Source organism: Anabrus simplex, chromosome 9, assembly GCF_040414725.1.
Source record: "Anabrus simplex isolate iqAnaSimp1 chromosome 9, ASM4041472v1, whole genome shotgun sequence".
In the NCBI taxonomy this organism is placed as follows: domain Eukaryota; kingdom Metazoa; phylum Arthropoda; class Insecta; order Orthoptera; family Tettigoniidae; genus Anabrus; species Anabrus simplex.
The window spans coordinates 97260631-97279127 of record NC_090273.1 but is presented as its reverse complement, the minus strand read 5'-3'; the positions used below and the strand labels follow the sequence as shown (position 1 = coordinate 97279127).

The 18497-nt window shown below is 43.0% G+C and overlaps 1 pseudogene; it reads left to right on the top strand.

Annotated features, from left to right (window-relative positions):
* The first annotated feature begins 7716 nt into the window (after positions 1 to 7716).
* LOC136881348 (5S ribosomal RNA) lies at positions 7717 to 7835 on the top strand (annotated as a pseudogene).
* The last annotated feature ends 10662 nt before the right edge of the window (positions 7836 to 18497 follow it).

Genomic DNA, 18497 nt, shown 5'->3' with positions numbered 1-18497 from the left:
AGTCAAACAATACGGTCCTTAAGGAAATAGACGAATTGATCAACACTGTAGGAAAGAGGAAAACTAAATTCCTTTGTCACATATTTCGAAATAACACATCCCTCACGACTATGCTGGAAGGAAAAGTAGGCCGAGGAAGAAGTATCTGAATTCCGTGATGGACAGGGTGAATTTGTAAAAAATATGTTGACCTGAAACGCTGAGCAGAGGAGAGGCAAATGTAGTTGCAGCGACAAGGTCTTGCCTTTAGGATATGAATGAATGAATGAATGAATGAAGCTAACGGGTCCTCAAACCAATAGCACTGTTAATATTGCTGTTCATTTCATCAACATGTTGCACCTTTTGAAAGATCCTGCTTCATCTTTCGAATTCTCAGCAGTAGAAATTAGTCTTCCTCACGTATATGTTACAGTTTTCTCTTTCGAAGTGATTGCATAAATAGTTTCGTAAAGAAACAACATTTTAATCCCTTCAGAAGAGTCTTAATCTTTTGGTAGAAATTATTACCGATAACTATGTTATGTAGAATACACATGCTACTCATAAGGTGTAGTGTTCTGTTTGAGGATGGCTGGTATCGTACGCAATAAGTAGATTATTTTACAGAACTGTTTATAATTCCGTATTTGTATAGGCGTACGTTTTTACTGCAAATTCAATATATGGTAACATATGGTAGGACTTTATGGGTTAAAGATTCGGAACTAACACCACAGCTATGTCGTTTAAGCACCCTAAAATGCTGGCGACCTCAGTCGAAATCGAATGGGAATATTTGGACAGTGTCACTGAGTCCTACAGGGCTTACAGACGTGTGCTGTTGGCTGGAGTGAAAGCGATGTGGTCATCTAATCAGTCCCATGAACCTTATCAATTGTTAGGGTGGGAGCACTGACTAAGTTGCCTGCGTCCACGTTTGGATAAGCGCCTGTGCTTTACTTTCATAGACATGATTTACAAAGTAACGATGAAATTATTTTGTTTCATCGAACAGTTGCGTATTAGCACTTAAGTCACCGATTACCTCAAGTACAAAGACCAGATCTACTGAAATATAGTGTGCGGAACACTATATCATTTGGTATGGACTAGAAAAGTTTCATTTTTACTTTAATCTTGACTTGGAAGGGACCAAGTAAGTTAGACATGCGGTTAGGGTCGCACAGCTGCGTGCTTGCATTCGGGAGATAGTGGGTTTGAACCCTACTGTCGACAGCCCTGAAAATGGTTTCCGTGGTTTCCCGTTTTCACATCAGGCAAATGCTTGGGCCTGTACCTTAATCAAGTCCACGTCTGCTTCCTTCCCACTCTTAGAACTTCCCTATCCCATCGTCACCATATGACCTTCCTGTGTCGGTGCGACGTAAAGCAAATTGTGAAAAATGGACTGGATGTCCCGTGGCTTTGGTCACTATTTCAACATTCTTGTAAAACACAAACACAGTATTAATAATGAGAATGTACAACTTATAGAGTCAGCTAGATTTCCATTTTTCCTGTTTGCTCAATAGACTGATATACTGTAATTATACAGCATCATTTAATTCACCGACGAAAGAAACCGGAGAACTCCCAACTCCCAAGGTACCTAGTATACTTGTGCTGTGATGGTTATACTTTCTATGATATGGAATATTGCAGGTGTTTTGAGTAAAACAATATTTCAAAGCAAGCAATGAGTGTTCCATCTATCTCTATTATTGTTTTGCTCCTGACTGAGCATCGTGACCTCATACATGAAAATCCACAGCCTGTTTCCAGTCATCCGATCGGGACAGGAATAGAATGAATGAAGCCCCATCTAGCGGTGAGGATAGGAAATGTGCCAGCTGCCGAAGCCTGTCGCACTCCTCTGGGGCAATGATAAATGACTGGCAGATGAAATTTTAATGGAGAGTGTTGCTGGAATTGACAGGGAAAACTGGAGTAGCCGAAGAAAAACCTGTCCCGCCTCTGCTTTGTACAGCAAAAATCTCAAATGAAGTGACCGGGATTTGAACCACGGTATCCAACGGTGAGAGGCCGACGCGCTGCCGCCTAAGCCACGGATGCTCCATGACCTCATACATGTTGTGTCAATTTGTTCCGCGCATGGCCTGCTGCTTTCATTGTTGTCGATATTTGTACGATCTTCCTTAAAGGCATGTGGTTGACCTCCGTCACATGATCAACCCATCTGCTTGATGCTCTTCCTCTTAGCCTTCGAAGTATTCCACAACGAATATAAGCTCACCGGACAAAAAAAAAAAAGTCATCCCTGGAAAAAACATTACAGGCAACATTTTACACCATCTAACTCCGCCTCTGGACTTGATAACCACTCGGATTCGGCTAGGAAGTTAGCCCACAGGGTTGTGCAAGGTACATCGCATCCAGGTAAAGCACTCGCTAAACCAGGGCCTCTCAAACGCCCAAAATCTCACGCGTGCAAACTGAGGCGCAGCGGTTCTGTGCACAGTGCATCGGTCCCACTCGGCTCGGCTCGGCTCGGACCAACGCGTCGTCTCGGGGCGACTCGGCTAATCTCGGTCAACTCAGCTCGGATTTAGAGCACTTCGGAGCAAGTGAGGAAGAGGGAGAAAGGTGGAGCGAGGGAGACTGGCGTGGGGAAAGAGAGAGACAGCGCTATTGCTCCAAATCGAGGAGTGGGGGTCTGCACTCTCGTCAAACCAAGCGGAGTCGTCTTTTGCACCTTGCGTCGCGCAATGCACTGGTGCATACATCCTGAAAGGCCCTGCGCTAAGGATTTGATCGCGCAGTTCCATCAAATTGTGGGGATGCTGATGTCGGTGTTCCACTCGCTCTTACAATATGTCACACAGATTTTCAATAGGGTTCAAGTCAGGTGATTAGGAGGCCAATCGAGTTGTAATAGGATAGGGGAGTGTTCATAAAACCAGTCACCATATGCATCCAGCCTGATGAACTTAGCTGTTGTCGTTTTGAAAAATCAGTGTATCAATAACGTACACAACATCATGCAGATGTTGAATGAAAGGCAACACTTGATCATCCAGAATGTTTAAATAAATATTCTGGTTCATGCTAGTGTTTAAGATTTACTTATTTAAATCTCGTACTCCTGCTCCAAGACTGTGTCCATAACATTCAGCTATTTATCCAGAACTTTTGCAAATTCAGATAGAATAAAATATCATCGGCACCACGAGAACTAAATTGTTCCATCGACTTAAAATTAATTTTCTTCTAAATGTGACCGTTGCTGTTTACTTCAGATTTATAACATTTCGTAGTCGCGTTCAACAGAAATAGAACTCCAGGCTTCTGTTGCTCAGTCCACATCTCATTTGAGTCCAACTGGTACTGGGTACAAGTTTTATGGTCACACAATCTTGAATCACTGAACGTTCAAAAGTAAAGGGTAGCCCAAGCAAGGCTGTGCACTTGTTCGCCAATTCAACAAATACCTATTTTGAATTTGAAATCTATGGTAGCATTGCTGATACACCAACGGTGTGAGAGGCAATGTTCTGTATTGACAGAAGAAAGCACGGAAATTGTTTCACAAGCTATTGTGAACAGTCCGAAGGAATCAACGCGAAAATTTTCGGCTGAGCTGCGAATGCCGGGAACAAGTGTACAACGTATTCTACGAAAATAAAACTCAACTCGGTGCAACCACAATTGCTGCATGCTCTGCATGAGAATGATTATGATAGACGAACACATACATGTACAAACAGAGCTTTGAGTTAATTGATCATCAAACAGTCTGAAACGTGTTAAATCTTTTAAGTGCAGAGAGAATATTTAGGAATCAAACTTTAAGTTTCATAGATATAGGTAAATATTTTTGATATGCCATTCTTTTCCTAGCGCTTGAACATCGTACTCACACATACAGGTTTATGGTAGTCGTAGGATTATTTAAGGTACAGCTATGGTATTTTCAGAGCTGCCGACTGTTGAATTTGTACCCATAGTTTTCCAAACGCAACCGAACATCCATTAGACTTATATGACGTAGACAGTGTGCTTGGTCCATTGTCATTCAGTGATGGAATTCATTTTTTGAAACACGCCAACTCATCTTCCAGCCCTTTTCTCTCACTCTATTGGGCTCACAGGTGTGAACTGTATCGCACATGTATACTTGACCTGTTTGAAAGCTGGATACCCTTCCTGGCGCTAACACTGTGCGGAAAACTAATTCGATACTGCTTATTTCTGTAATGAGTGGTAAAAATGAGGAAATAATGAGACGCAGTTAAAATCTTCAGGAATTTTACCTAGAATCCTATGAACCGAAGCCTCGATTACTGACTACTCACCCAAAGATGTGGACAGTGAAGACTCTCTATTTGGCTTTCTATTTGAATATCAGTACTCTGGAAGGAAAATAAAGCTCTTTGTAGGTCTGTAAAATATAATTTGATTACGCCTTCTGTGAAGAGTGGCATTTTGCAGTGGGAATGGAAGGATGTTTATGAAGTATCAGGTTAGATTGAGTGAGTCGAAGGATAAGTAATATTGTAACTTAAAGGAAAGGAATGAGATAGGCTTATAGCCTGCTCCTGGTTCTTTAAAAGCCTTATGTGGTTCTATGCCAGAATAGATTGAAAAGAAATAAGAGCAGAAGACGGAATCGCATTTCCAAAAGGAGGAAATTATAAACTTCAAGGTTTACTATCATATTGACTTTTTATTCAAGTAGGCAGAATATACACATCATTTTCTGAATGGTACAGTGACAGCCTTCAACGAGAGTAAAAACTGAAACGAAAGAAGTTTTTAGAAACTAACAGAATACAGTTACATGATGTACTGTAAATATTGTGAACCATCTGGAATGATGCTTCAACAAAATACAAAAGCGGGTTAAAATGACAATTTCATCATTTATCTGCACAGGCAACTAAAACTTGTAACGGTGGTTGTATTCTTTCTAGTGATGTAGTGAAATCAGTTCTAGTAACTTGAGAACCAATGCTCTCGTCTGCGGTACCAGACCCATGTTTACAAGTGTCGCTAGCCGTGAGAGTATTGGAGAGCCACATACACCTGAAAGATGGGTGTGTTGTCGAATTGGTCCGATCGTTATAGAAATTTGGAGATCAACCATTTACTGCGGGCGAACTGGTCCGACGGTTAGCACAGGGGGGTGGGGTCGAAGTGGTCCGACGCTAAAATACAAAAATCATGGATCGGTCATATATTAAACAAAACTGTCCTAATGAAATGATACAGAATAATACAGGTTCCAGTAATGTTAGAATAATGTAATGTCTACTTAGGTCGAGACATAGTTCATGGTTATGCTCATCAACAGTATTTAATAAAATATCACCCACGTCTTCTATGAAAAAATCCGCTGAACACCCTTTTCTTCTAGAACAGATGTGCTGACGCTGGGCATTCCCTCCCAGGGGCGCCCTGCAGTGTAAGTGGGCGGACTGGTAGGCGATGAGCGCAGCATATGCTATTCTACCACAGTGACGTTGTGGCTACGTCACAGGCCGTGACGTTCTCCCAATCGCTCTCGATCACTGCTGCGATACCCGAGTTTGAAATGGAGGCAGAAAATAATAAAAGTTGAAAATTTCATAACATAACCCAGGGGTCGGCTACGCGGTGATCGCGGGCGCTATGGCACCCTTTGGCGAAGTATTTGTCGCCCACCTTATATTTTGTAACAGTCTCCTTTGTTAAATGTTAATTATTTAAATTATAATTTATTTGTTAATTAGTCATCATTAGCCAACCGGTTTGAAACTGCCCTTATTGTTCTATCAAAAACGATCAGGAACGTGATTCTACTCTATAGTGATGGGGGTAGAGACTGGGCTGGCAAGACTGCCTTACGACAGCATATTGGCCGGCACGCAATTGTCAGTATTTTATGTTGTGACGGACAGTGCAGTCTGTCGAATGCAGAATGAGTAATACCAAGAGACAGGGAGTTCAGAGAAATTATTTTAACAATGAATGAGAGCGGCAGTTCTGTTTAATAGATGTAAAAGGTAAATGCGTGTGTTTGCTTTGTAACGCCAGTGAATCTATCCCCAAGTGGCACTGTAAAACAGTTCACCGTTCTTTTTAACAATAGTTTCCATGCGGATTCAGAAATAAGAAAAAGCAAGCGATTTGAAAACCGAGTTGAAATCTCAACAGTCAGTTTTTACCGCAGAAAAAACAAGCTACCATCAAATGCAATAATTGCCTCCTTCAGAGTTTTTCACATATCATTCAAAAGGAAGAAACCATTTTTGTGAGTTTTGATCCTCTATCTATCTTAATCTGTTTACCCTCCTGGGTTGGCTTTTCCCTCGGACTCAGCGAAGGATCCCACCTCTACCTCCTCAAGGGCAGTGTCCTGGAGCTTCAGACTTTGGGTCGGGGGATGAAACTGGGGAGAATGACCAGTACCTCGCCCAGGCTGCCTCACCTGCTATGCTGAGCAGGGGCCTTGTGGAGGGATAGGAAGATTGGATGGGACAGGAAGCGGCTGTGGCATTAAGTGAGGTATCATCCCGGCATTTGCCTGGAGGAGAAGTGGGAAACCACGGAAAACCACTTCCAGGATGGCTGAGGTAGGAATCGAACCCACCTCTACTCAGTTGACCTCCTGAGTCTGAGTGGACCCCGTTCCAGCCCTCGTACCACTTTTCAAATTTCGTGGCAGAGCCGGGAATCGAACCCGAACCTGCGGGGGTGGCAGCTAATCACGCTATCCACTACACCACAGAGGCGGACTGTGAGTTTTTATATTTGTGCAAATGTCAACATCAATTGTTTATAATTAAGTGAGACTATCATAATAAATAAGGTTTTAGGCTTTTAATAATAATAATGTTATTTGTTTTACGTCCCACTAACTACTTTTTAAGGTCTTCGGAGACGCCGAGGTGCCGGAATTTAGTCCCGCAGGAGTTCTTTTACGTGCCAGTAAATCTACCGACACGGGGCTGTCGTATTTGAGCACCTTCAAATACCACCGGACTGAGCCAGGATCGAACCTGCCAAGTTGGGGTTAGAAGGCCAGCTCCTTAACCGTCTGAGCCACTCAGCCCGGCTTTAGGCTTTTAAAAATGGACCCCTGTGGGTGGGGGCGGTAGAATAACACCCACGGTATCCCCTGCCTGTCGTAAGAGGCGACTAAAAGGGGCCCCAGGGGCTCTGAACTTTGGAGCGTGGGTTGACGACCACGGGGCCCTCAGCTGAGTCCTGGCATTGCTTCCACTTACTTGTGCCAGGCTCCTCACTTTCATCTATCCTATCCGATCTTCCTTGGTCAACTCTTGTTCTTTTCTGACCCCGACGCTATTAGGTTTGCAAGGGCTAGGGAGTCTTTCATTTTCACGCCCTTCGTGGCCCTTGACTTCCTTTGGCCGATATCTTCATTTTTCGAAGTGTCGCGTCCCTTCCATTTCTTCCCTCTGATTAATGTTATATAGAGGATGGTTGCCTAGTTGTACTTCCTCTTAAAACAATAATCACCACCACCACCTTTTAAAAATGGTATTTTCCTTGGCGCCCCCCATAGTGAACCCCATTTTTAAATAGCTCTTCATGCTTAAAAGGTTGCCGACCCCTAACCTAATCGTTGTGCGGGGAAGAATATACTTGTTACTTACTTCATTATGTTCGCATTACAGTCTATTATTGTCTAGTGATGAGTTTACATCACTCGTTTTGAAATTCACTCACTTTTAAGGTAAAATATAACTTTTAGGGGCTGTTACATAAATAATTGCCAACGACCATACCAGGTTGAATACACCGGTTCACGTCCAATCACCGCAGTTAAGCAACAATGGGCGTGGTCAGTACTTGGATGGGTGATCGCTTGCGAACACCACGTGCCGTTGGCTCAATTCCCTTTTGGATCATTGTAAATACCTAGGTATAAATATAAGGAAAGATCTTCATTGGGGTAATCACACAAATATGATTGTAAATAAAGGGTACAGATCTCTGCACATGGTTACGAGAGTATTTAGGGGCTGTAGTAAGGATATAAAGGAGAGAGCATATTTTTCTCTGGTTAGACCTCAACTTGAGTATGGTTCCAGTGTATGGGACCCTTACCAGGATTACTTGATTCAGGAACTGGAAAAATTCCAAAGAAAAGCAGCTCGATTTGTTCTGGGCGATTTCCGACAAAAGAGTAGCGTTACAAAAATGTTGCAAAGTTTGGGCTAGGAAGACTTAGTAGAAAGGAGACGAGCTGCTCGACTAAGTGGTATGTTCCGAGCTGTTAGTGGAGAGATGGCGTGGGAGGACATCAGTAGACGAATAAGTTTGGATGGTGTCTTTAAAAGTAGGAAAGATCACAATATGAAGATAAAGTTGGAATTCAAGAGGACAAATTGGGACAAATATTCGTGTATAGGAAGGGTAGTTAGGGATTGGAATAACTTACCAAGGGAGATGTTCAATAAATTTCCAATTTCTTTGCAATCATTTAAGAAAAGGCTAGGAAAACAACAGATAGGAAATCTGCCACCTGGGCGACTGCCATAAATGCAGATCAGTAGTGGTTGATTGATTGATTGATTGATTGATTGATTGATTGATTGATTGATTGATTGATTGATTGATTGATTGATTGATTGATTGATTGATTGATTGATTGATTGATTGATTGATTGATTGATTGATAATTTGTTGTCTGTATGTTCCCTTTTGCTGTGTTTCTTCTTGTTTCTTTCTTCTTTCACTCAGCTTTTGAGTTATTCTACTGATACAGCCAACTCTGGTACCATTCACTTGCACCGCTTCTGCACGTTCCTACTTCATTTCCCCTTTTTGGTGGGGGACGCAGATTAACACATACATGCTACCCCCTTCCTGTCGTAAGGGGCGACGAAGGGATAATGGAATTAGAACCATGAAACTACTTGTGATTAGTACCATAACGTGAGGAATACTACGAGTCTGGACGTTGCCTGTGATTAGTACCATTGTGTGAATCCCACCGAGGCGGAAAAGCAGGCGCTCGGCTGCACCGACTACCGTCTAGCGGGAAATGGTACCGAGTGCTGCGCTTGAATGTGTTGGCTCCACTGTGTTCAGAATGGGTCTGCGTTACCTATGAGTAGTGTCATTATGTGAGGAACACCATGAGTCCAGGTTGCCTGTGGCTGGTACAATAATGTGTGATGCACCGTGGGTCAACAATAGCTATCAATAGTGCAGCTATGTGAACAACACCATGAGTATACGTAGCCTGTCATTAGCACCACTATGTGAGCAACGCCAGGAGTATATGTAGCCCATGATTAGTTCCACTATGTGAAGAGCACCATGGATCTGTGTTACCTGTGAGTGGGGCCATTATGCGTGACATGCCATGAGTCAATATTACCTGTGATTAGTACCACTGTAGGAGGAACACCATGGTTGTACTTTACCAGTGATTAGTACCATTTTGAGGGGCAGGTGACCTGGATTTTGGACCCCTTTGGAATACAAGGATCATCCCAGAAAATAAGGCTTTGTGAATTAGATGTACTGATTGTTTTGCATTCATATTCATTTGTCATCTTCATTCTCTCTAGATTCTAATCAGTTAGCTCTTAGGCTCCTTTAAACAACAATCAACATCATCATCATCATCATCATCATCATCATCATCATCCTACTTAATTTAACAGTTTATTTGGTTCTGTCTTCCTGGAACGATCTATTTTTTGGCTATTTGTTTTACGTCGCACCAACACAGATTGTTCTTATGGCGACGAAGGGATAGGAAAGGCCTAGGAGTGGAAAGGAAGCGGCCGAGGCCTTAATTAAGGTACAGCCTCATCATTTGCCTCGTATGAAAATGGAAAACCACGGAACATTTTCAGGGCTGCCGACAGTGGGGTTCGAGCCCACTATCTCCCGGATGCAAGCTCATATCCGCACGGCCCTAACCGCACGGCTAGCTCGCCCGGTGGAATGATCTTGGGACGGGATTTACACCAATAGCTTTTCCTTTAAAAATCTCTAATAGAGTGCACTTTTATTATCTTCGGCGAATAATACGGAAACTTGGGAGCATTGAACCATGCTAAGGCGAACCAAGCAATTTTTATGCCTGCACGACAGGTTGTGTGAACTGGGCAGCTGGTTCATAAACTAGCACACGTTGAGAGCTGAGCTAATGAGCTTTTATTCGCAGTGATCAACTGTGGAGTTCACTCCCATAATCACCGCCATTGCTACAATACCAAAGAAGAAAGAAGGTTTACTGTATTTTAGTGAAACCTATCGTTCAATTTCGGAACTCTAATATGTAGAAACTTATTTTTAAACAACAGAACAGAAGGAGAAGCCATGCATGATTTTCTATTTAATAAATTGGAAGTTATAAAACATGATACCTTTAGGGAATCGGTGGTAAAAAATTCAAGTTCAAAAAAATTTGAGCGGCTGAAAATAATCCGGGTCTCTATGTCACTTCACAATGGTATTTCAACAGTGAAAGGTGTCTTCGTCAATTCTCAGCCAACTTCTTTAGTCCTCACGTTTCGTTTCAGTTAACTCGTCCAGTAGGTTGTAATCAATTGAGAGAATAATTAGGTTGAATTATCACTACTTACGCCGTAATTTCCACTTTCTTTTCCCCTTCTATCACTCAATTAACATGGATAAATCAATGATTAAGCACCGAGCTCTATAGCGGCAGTCGTTTAAGTGCGGCCAGTATCCAGTAATCGGGAGATAGTGGGTTCGAACCCCAGCCCTGAAGATGGTTTTTCGTGGTTTCCCATTTTCACACGAGGCATATGCTGGGGCTGTACCTTAATTAAGGCCACGGCCGCTTCCTTCCTATTCCTAGGTCTGCCCTATCCCATCGTCGCCATAAGACCTATCTGTGTCGGTGCGACGTAGGCTAAAGCAAATACCAAAAATAAAATAAGCAATGATTAAGCCACACATTGTTAATTTTTCTCCCTGCTCCCCCGCCATACATTCAACGAAAGGGCAGGATGAGTCACTCGGAATTATGAGTAGAACTGACGAGAAAACTGAGAAAATCGATGTCTCTAATAGAGTGCACTCACGTTATCTTCAATAAATAATACAGAAACATGGTAGCATTGAGCCATTGTAAGTCAACCCGAGCAGTTTTAATATATGTTTGAACTGGCCAGTGCCTACATACGTGAGCTTCAATAAGCTTATGCTTATTTCTCTCCTTTTTTATAATGTTTAACTGTACATTTATTCCCACCGTGTATGTGGCCCTTTCAGTTGCTCATCGACGTCAGCTAGTATTGGTCTAGATGGAAAAGTGTCCGAACAGATGTTATTCATGATGACGACAGTCTACTTCGTGCGTAGCGTAGTAATAGAGTGCGTGGCAGAATTGTCTCCGCAGCGAGCGGTGTTCACTTGAATAGAATGCTCCCATCCCTTAGTTCCATATTGCCTGAAAGTGGAGAGAGAACATTAATGCAGCGCTGAGTGGCTCAGACGTTTGAGGCGATGACCATCTGACCACAACTTGGCTGGTTAAATCCGGTGGTATATTTACTGGCACGTAAAAGAACTCCTGCGGAACCAAATTTGGGCATAAAAGAGTTAATGGGACGTAAAAAAAAGTAATTATTATTACAGCATTCATTTATTGTAATTCATTCATTCATTCATTCATTCATTCATTCATTCGATACATCCATTGAAGTAACCTTATTACAACTATTTGACTCTTACTACATTAAATTATATACTTAAACTAATAATGTTTCCATTCTTCCAAAAATTATCATCGCTTTTTGTTTTTTCTTCTTCATCTTCTTCTGTTTTATCTGTTTACCCTCCAGGGTCGGTTTCTCCCTCGGACTCACTGAGGGATTCCACTTCTACCGCCTCAAGGGCATTGTCCTGGAGCTTCAGACTCTGGATCGGGATATACAACTGGGGAGGATGACCAGTACCTCGCCCAGGCGGTCTCACCTGCTATGCTGAACAGGGGCCTTGGTGGGGGATGGGAAGATTGGAAGGGATAGACAAGGAAGAGGGAAGGAAGCGGCCGTGGCCTTAAGTACCATTCCGGCATTTGCTTGGAGGAGAAGTGGGAAACCGCGGAAAACCACTTCCAGGATGGCTGAGGTGGGAATCGAACCCACCTCTACTCAGTTGACCTCCTGAGCCTGAGTGGATCCCGTTCCAGCCCTCGTACCACTTTTCAAATTTCGTGGCAGGAATCGAATCCGGGCCTCCCGAGGTGGCAGCTAATCACACTAACCACTACACCACAGAGGCGTTGTTTTTTCTTATAACTTTATTTTTGTCCTAGATGTAGTACAGTACTAGAGTATATATTCTAGGATAAACGTGTTGACCTACCTTACCCTTCATTCTTTAGTTAGTGAGTTTTTCACTTCATTTCGCCACATATATATTAAAATGCAAAAGAAATACAAAAATACAAAATATTAAAACACAAAAATGATTTTCTTCCAGGGGGATCCATTAATTATTTATTAATTTATCAATTGTATAGAATTCTTTCGTGCTGTGTGCACTAGCACACTCAGTTCGGTTTGCAACGGATCCGACTAAACTTTCAATGGGAGTCACCATCTGGCTTTCTAGAAAAGTGTTCAAATTTAAACGATTTGACCTTTACTACAGACTATTTTAGCCCTGTGAAGTGTTTTTGTAAATGGGCCTTATTTTGTTCAAAATTTAACTTTTAAGATTAATCCTCAAACGTTTGTAGTCTTATTCCCGCATACATTTCCAATATGTCTCCGTGGCGCAGTCGCTAGCGCATTAGCATTGGGAACTGAAGATTCCGAGCTCGAATCCGACCTTTACTTTTATTTTTTAAATGTGTGAACAATATCTGGTTTTCGCGTAAAGTAATGAAGGGAAAGTTTTATTCTCGCTCCACCCCTGCATTTATTAAATGTGCTCGTTGTCGCGAATTTTCTTGTTTCCAATGCTTCCATGAAAAATACCATCCAAATAAGTGTAATAGTCCGCCTATGTGTTGTAGTGGTTAGCCTGATTACTGCCACCACCGGAGGCCGGGGTTCGATTCCCAGCTCTGCTATGAAAATTGAAAAGTGGTGTGAGGGCTGGAACGGGGTCTACTCAGCCTCGGGAGGTCAACCGAGTACGCGGGGGAGTTCGATTCCCATCTCAGCCATCCTCATAGTTGTTCTCCGTGGTTTCCTGCTTCTCATCCAGGCAAATGCCACGATGGTACCTAACTTATCGGGCGAGTTGGCCGTGCGGTTAGAGGTGCGCGGCTGTGAGCTTGGATCCGGGAGATAGTGGGTTCGAATCCCACTGTCGGCTTTCTTCCAACTCCTAGGCCTTTCCTATCCCATCGTCGCTATAAGAGCTAATGCGACGTAATGCCACTATCAAAAATGGTAGGTACCTAACTTAAGGCCACGGCCGCTACCTTCCCACTTCCATGTCCATCCCCTCCAATCTTCCCATCTCCCCATAAGGCCCCTGTTCAGCTTAGGAGCTGAGGCCACCTGGGCGAGCTACTGGTCCTCCTCCCCAATTTTATCCCCCAACCCAAAGTCTCACGCTCCAGGACACTGCCCTTGAGGCGGTAGAGGTGGGATTCCTTGCTGAGTCCGAGGAAAATACCAACCCTGCAGGGTAAACAGATTACGAAAGAAAGAAAGAAAGAAAGAAAGAAAGAAAGAAAGAAAGAAAGAAAGAACTGAACGCTACTTGCTTTACGTCGCACCGACACAGATAGGTCTTATGGCGACGATGGGATGGGAAAGGCCTAGGAGTTGGAAGGAAGCGGCCGTGGCCTTAATTAAGGTACAGCCCCAGCATTTGTCTGGTGTGAAAATGGGAAACCACGGAAAACCATTTTCAGGGCTGCCGACAGTGGGGCTCGAACCCACGATCTCCCGGATGCAAGCTCACAGCCGCGCGCCTCTACGCGCACGGCAAAGAAAGAAAGAAAGAAAGAAACAAAGAAAGATTGAAGAAAAATAGTTCCTTATTATAATAAGAGGAGTAATATCTCAAAATTATGATATAGGGTATAATAATAATAATAATAATAATAATAATAATAATAATAATAATAATAATAATTTCGTGTGGCTATTTTAGCCGAGTGCAGCCCTTGTAAAGCAGACCTTCCGATGAGGGTGGGTGGCACCTGCCATGTGTAGGTAACTGCGTGTTATGGTAGTGGAGGATAGTGTTATGTGTGGTGTGTGAGTTGCAGGGATATTAGGGACAGCACAAACATCCAGCCCTCGGGTCATTGGAATTAACCAATGAAGGTTAAAATCCCCGCCCCGGGCGGGAATCGAACCTGGGACCCTCTGAACCGAAGGCCAGTACGCTGACTATTCAGCCAACGAGTTGAAGATACGATATCAATGAGTTTCGTAAGAAGATCGCTGCAATTTAGCACAGAACGTACAATTCAAAGTGAGAAAATAAATTCTTCGAATTGTGTACACATCACATGCATTTAACAACATTAACTCTGTTTTACAAACTTCTGGATACTGAAGTATCCATTATCAGTTCTTTGTCGTGACATCGCAATAAAGTGAGAGGATTTTGTGTATAGCAAGTATATCTCTGTTTACATTATGCAGCGGAGAAAGATCTAGACCGCTCCTTGAACGCGAAGAGATGTTCGTCATGCGTAAGGATGACAGTGCAAGTGGAGACATGTCCTTGCATAAACAGGAATGAGAATTCCTAAGTTGTCATTTTAAAAGCTTGTTGCTACGGAGGGTGGTTTACGAAATAAATATAAAATAGGAGGAAGTGATCGATCTTGAGGGATTTCTTTAAATATATTGCTTGAAATAAATCGAAAACTCGCTCGCACCAACAGACAACTGAATTCACACCCTTCCCGAGAGAATTTTCCTGAGGGGTTCTAAACTTAACAGCAAGGCTTTCATCATTGCTTGCATACTTCTCAATAAGTGAGATTTTATCAAAAACTACAGTTTATTTCAATACAGCCCTGTCTTATGAGACGGTTAAATGTCTGATTCTTACTTACATATACTCGAATTTGTAGCCAATACTGAAATAGCTAGCCCCCTATATTAAATGACTGCGTTATGGCCAGCCCTACTGAAATAGTAATATCATATATTGAGCTGAGTAGTAGAAAATAGAGTCCGTCTCTGTTGTGTAGTGGTTAGTGTGATTAGCTGCCACCCGTGGAGGCCCGGGTTCGATTCCTGGTTCTGCCACGAAATTTGAAAAGTGCTACGAGGGCTGGAACGGGGTCCACTCAGCTTCGGGAGGTCAACTGAGTAGAGGTGGGTTCGTTTCCCACCTCAGCCATCCTGGAAGTGGTTTTCCGTGGTTTCCCACTTCTCCCCCAGGTAAATGCCGGGATGGTACCTAACTCAAGGCCACGGCCGCTTCCTTCCCTCTTCCTTGCCTATCCCATCCGATCTTCCCATCCCTCCACAAGGCCCCTGTTCAGCATAGCAGGTGAGGCCACCTGGCGAGGTACTGGTCATCCTCCCCAGTTGTATCCCCAACCCAGAGTCTGAAGCTCCAGGTCACTGCCCTTGAGGCGGTAGAGGTGGGATCCCTCGCTGAGTCCGAGGGAAATCCGACTCTGGAGGGTAAACAGATAAAGAATAAGAAGAAGACTACAGTGCGCTGGTACCAGAAGGTTAGAAGGACCTGGGAGAAATTGAAATATAAGGAACGGAAATCAATAACAAGGATGCTTACAAGTCGAGGATCTAGGCCACGAAAAGGTTTCAAGGAAAAGGTAGATCCCATACCCAAGCACGATCGACAAGAGGAAGGAGGAAATTGCAGAGTGAAGGGATGAAGCCGTACTGGACGAGGATTAAAGCCCAGAAACAGATGAAGCTGAATTCAAATTAACGTGGTTCATGTGTGTTCAGTCTTCAGGCCTAAGGCTGGTTGGCCCATCAACAGCTCCTCCATCAGCTGTCATAGTTGGCCTAGGCATCACTGAAGAGGTGTACTAGGGAAATGAGGAGCGAGGTAGTTTCCCGTTGCTTTCCTCACCGAGCCAGAAGTTGCTATTACATATCCGTCTGCCAAGCCCAGTGAAATGCATGCATCAACCGACTCTATGAGCAACGTTTTCACACCATTCATAGCGGGGACTGGCTGCAGAAGGAATGGCATTACTAGCATCGCTCATACCTCAGTCACTTTCATATTGTTAAAGCCAAGGATAAGACAGATCAATGAAAGTAACAAAGTTGCTCTAGACCATACCAGAAGACATAGTGTACTGTAAACACTAGGTCCTGCCAGCAAAGGCATAACGTGGTTCGTAGTCTGCCAAAACGAAGAAGAAGAAGAAGAAGAAGAAGAATGATTTACCCTTTTTATACTAGCAAATGGTTTGTAGCACTGGAGTAGATCAACAAGTCATAGAGGTATAACGCTTTTGGTTTTTCCAGTCGTGAAATAACCAGCGTTTCGGCGGAGTGTGGGATTGCCAAACCTGTTCACGACGCTGGAAGCTGGCGTGCATTTGAGACAATCACCGGAAGCCTTACCTGGAGCACATACAGTGACGGTGCAGTGGAGGAGATATTTTCTGTACCTTCAATTCCTGTAAATGCCAGCCTTTAGCCTTTATATCAAAAGTTACGTTCTCGAAAGGGAACTGTAATTCAGTTTACACGATTGCGAACATTATATAAGTGTTCTAGCCTCTTAAAGCCAATTTTGAAATAACCAGCTCCAGTGTGACATCGGGCTCGTCTTTTGGAATGCATTCCTCACTAAGATATTGGCGGGTAGTCCGCCTTACAGACACTTCCTTCAAGTCTCCTTTGGCGCACAATGCCGCAACAAATATTTCTACATAATCTTACATTTATTGAGGATAAGAAGAGAAAGTTTCCTATTAATGGTTCCTATTTTTCATTAGTGAGTTAGAATGGAGGGAGAAAACCAATATATATGTGGGTTGTAAACAACAGAGTGACATTGCTGCCTGGACGATGTTACAACACCGCGCGTTCACTAGCAGGCAGTAAAAGGCATCATATCGAGCTTGCGTCGTTGCTTAGAACTTCTGAAGGAATTAGCGCATTCAGTATTGAACGGTTGAGTAGGGCACCGTGTTGTATGTCACCCTAACACATGTTTACAAATGTGGAACAAAATGAAGGTGACCCGTAGCAAAAATGCGCGGGAGTGTCATCAAGACTTACGTGGAGCCACTGGCAACTATGCATTAAAATATCGCGCTGTTGCACGATGGGTGTGTTCCGTAGGAAACAGAATGTGTCTGTAGATTTGCCCCGCACAGATTGGCCGTCCATTCCCAAAGAATGGCTAGTGGTAATGTGAGGTTTTATTTCCGTAAGCCACCGAAGACCGTCTGAGAATTATCCTTGGAAGCTGGGATTAGTCATCAGCTGGTGTTCGTTGGGTTGCTTCTCAGCATTTCAGAGGCGTAACGTATAGAAATGGCACCAGCGAGCTGTAGCTGGTGCCCATTTTGAAAGATACCTCAATGAGGAGAACAAATTTTTGCGGCATTTTGTGGCCATTGACGAATTCGAAGGAAAGAGGCAATCAAGTAAATGTTATCATCCAGGATCGCCGCGTTCAAATAACATACGACACGAACAAAGTACGGAGAGGATAATGTTGATACTGGCGTACGACGCCGAAAGTATCGTCATTAAATAGTCATGCTGTACCTCAAGATGGAACTGTCAACGCAGCGTACTACCGCCAGGAGATAGTAGGTTCGAACCCCACCATCAGCAGCCCTGAAGAACGGTTTCCCATAGTTCTCCATTTTCACTTTAATAAAGGTCACTGCTGCTTCCTTCCCAGCCTCGTAGAAAGCTAATGAGAACCGATTAAATTCGGAACATCTGTTCTTAAAGTTTCTTTGGCATCAGTTGCCATATCTTCAATTCTTCTGCTTATCGTCATGCAATTACTGCTCACTTCACAAATGAATGGCTTTTCGTCAGCAAATAAAATGTCGACAACATATTCACACACTCTTGTTTGAATTGATGTAGATTTTAGGTTAGAATCTTGGGGACACTTTTACGACTGCTCCTGAATCGTCTTTCACTTTCTTGAAAACTTTTTGTTGGAATGTTAAGGATTTTTAAAACCAGTCACTTTGCCTCTTCTTAGATGTCCTTATAATTCACCATATTTCTTTGCGTATTTTGTGTCGTAATGGTGTGTTTACGGATTAAATACACTTATTTACATCCGAATTCATTAGAATTGTATACGTGTGTCCACTTTTGGTAAGGGCATCTGTATTTTTAAGTAATCTTGCCGACTTTAGTCGAAGCAATGACTAAAAGACTGCACCTTTCACTTAAAAAACGCATTTCCTGTTGTGGTAAAAAAAACAGAAAACAGGCTTAACACAAAAACATGCAACTCTTGACTGTTAAAATACTCAGCGTAGATTGTCTCTTGAATGCCGATGCTGCGCTGACGGGATAACATGCAAAAATATAGTGACGTTCGTAGTACAGAGAAAACTAGCTTTGACTTTTATTGTTTGTTTACGTCACACCGTCATAGAAAAGTTC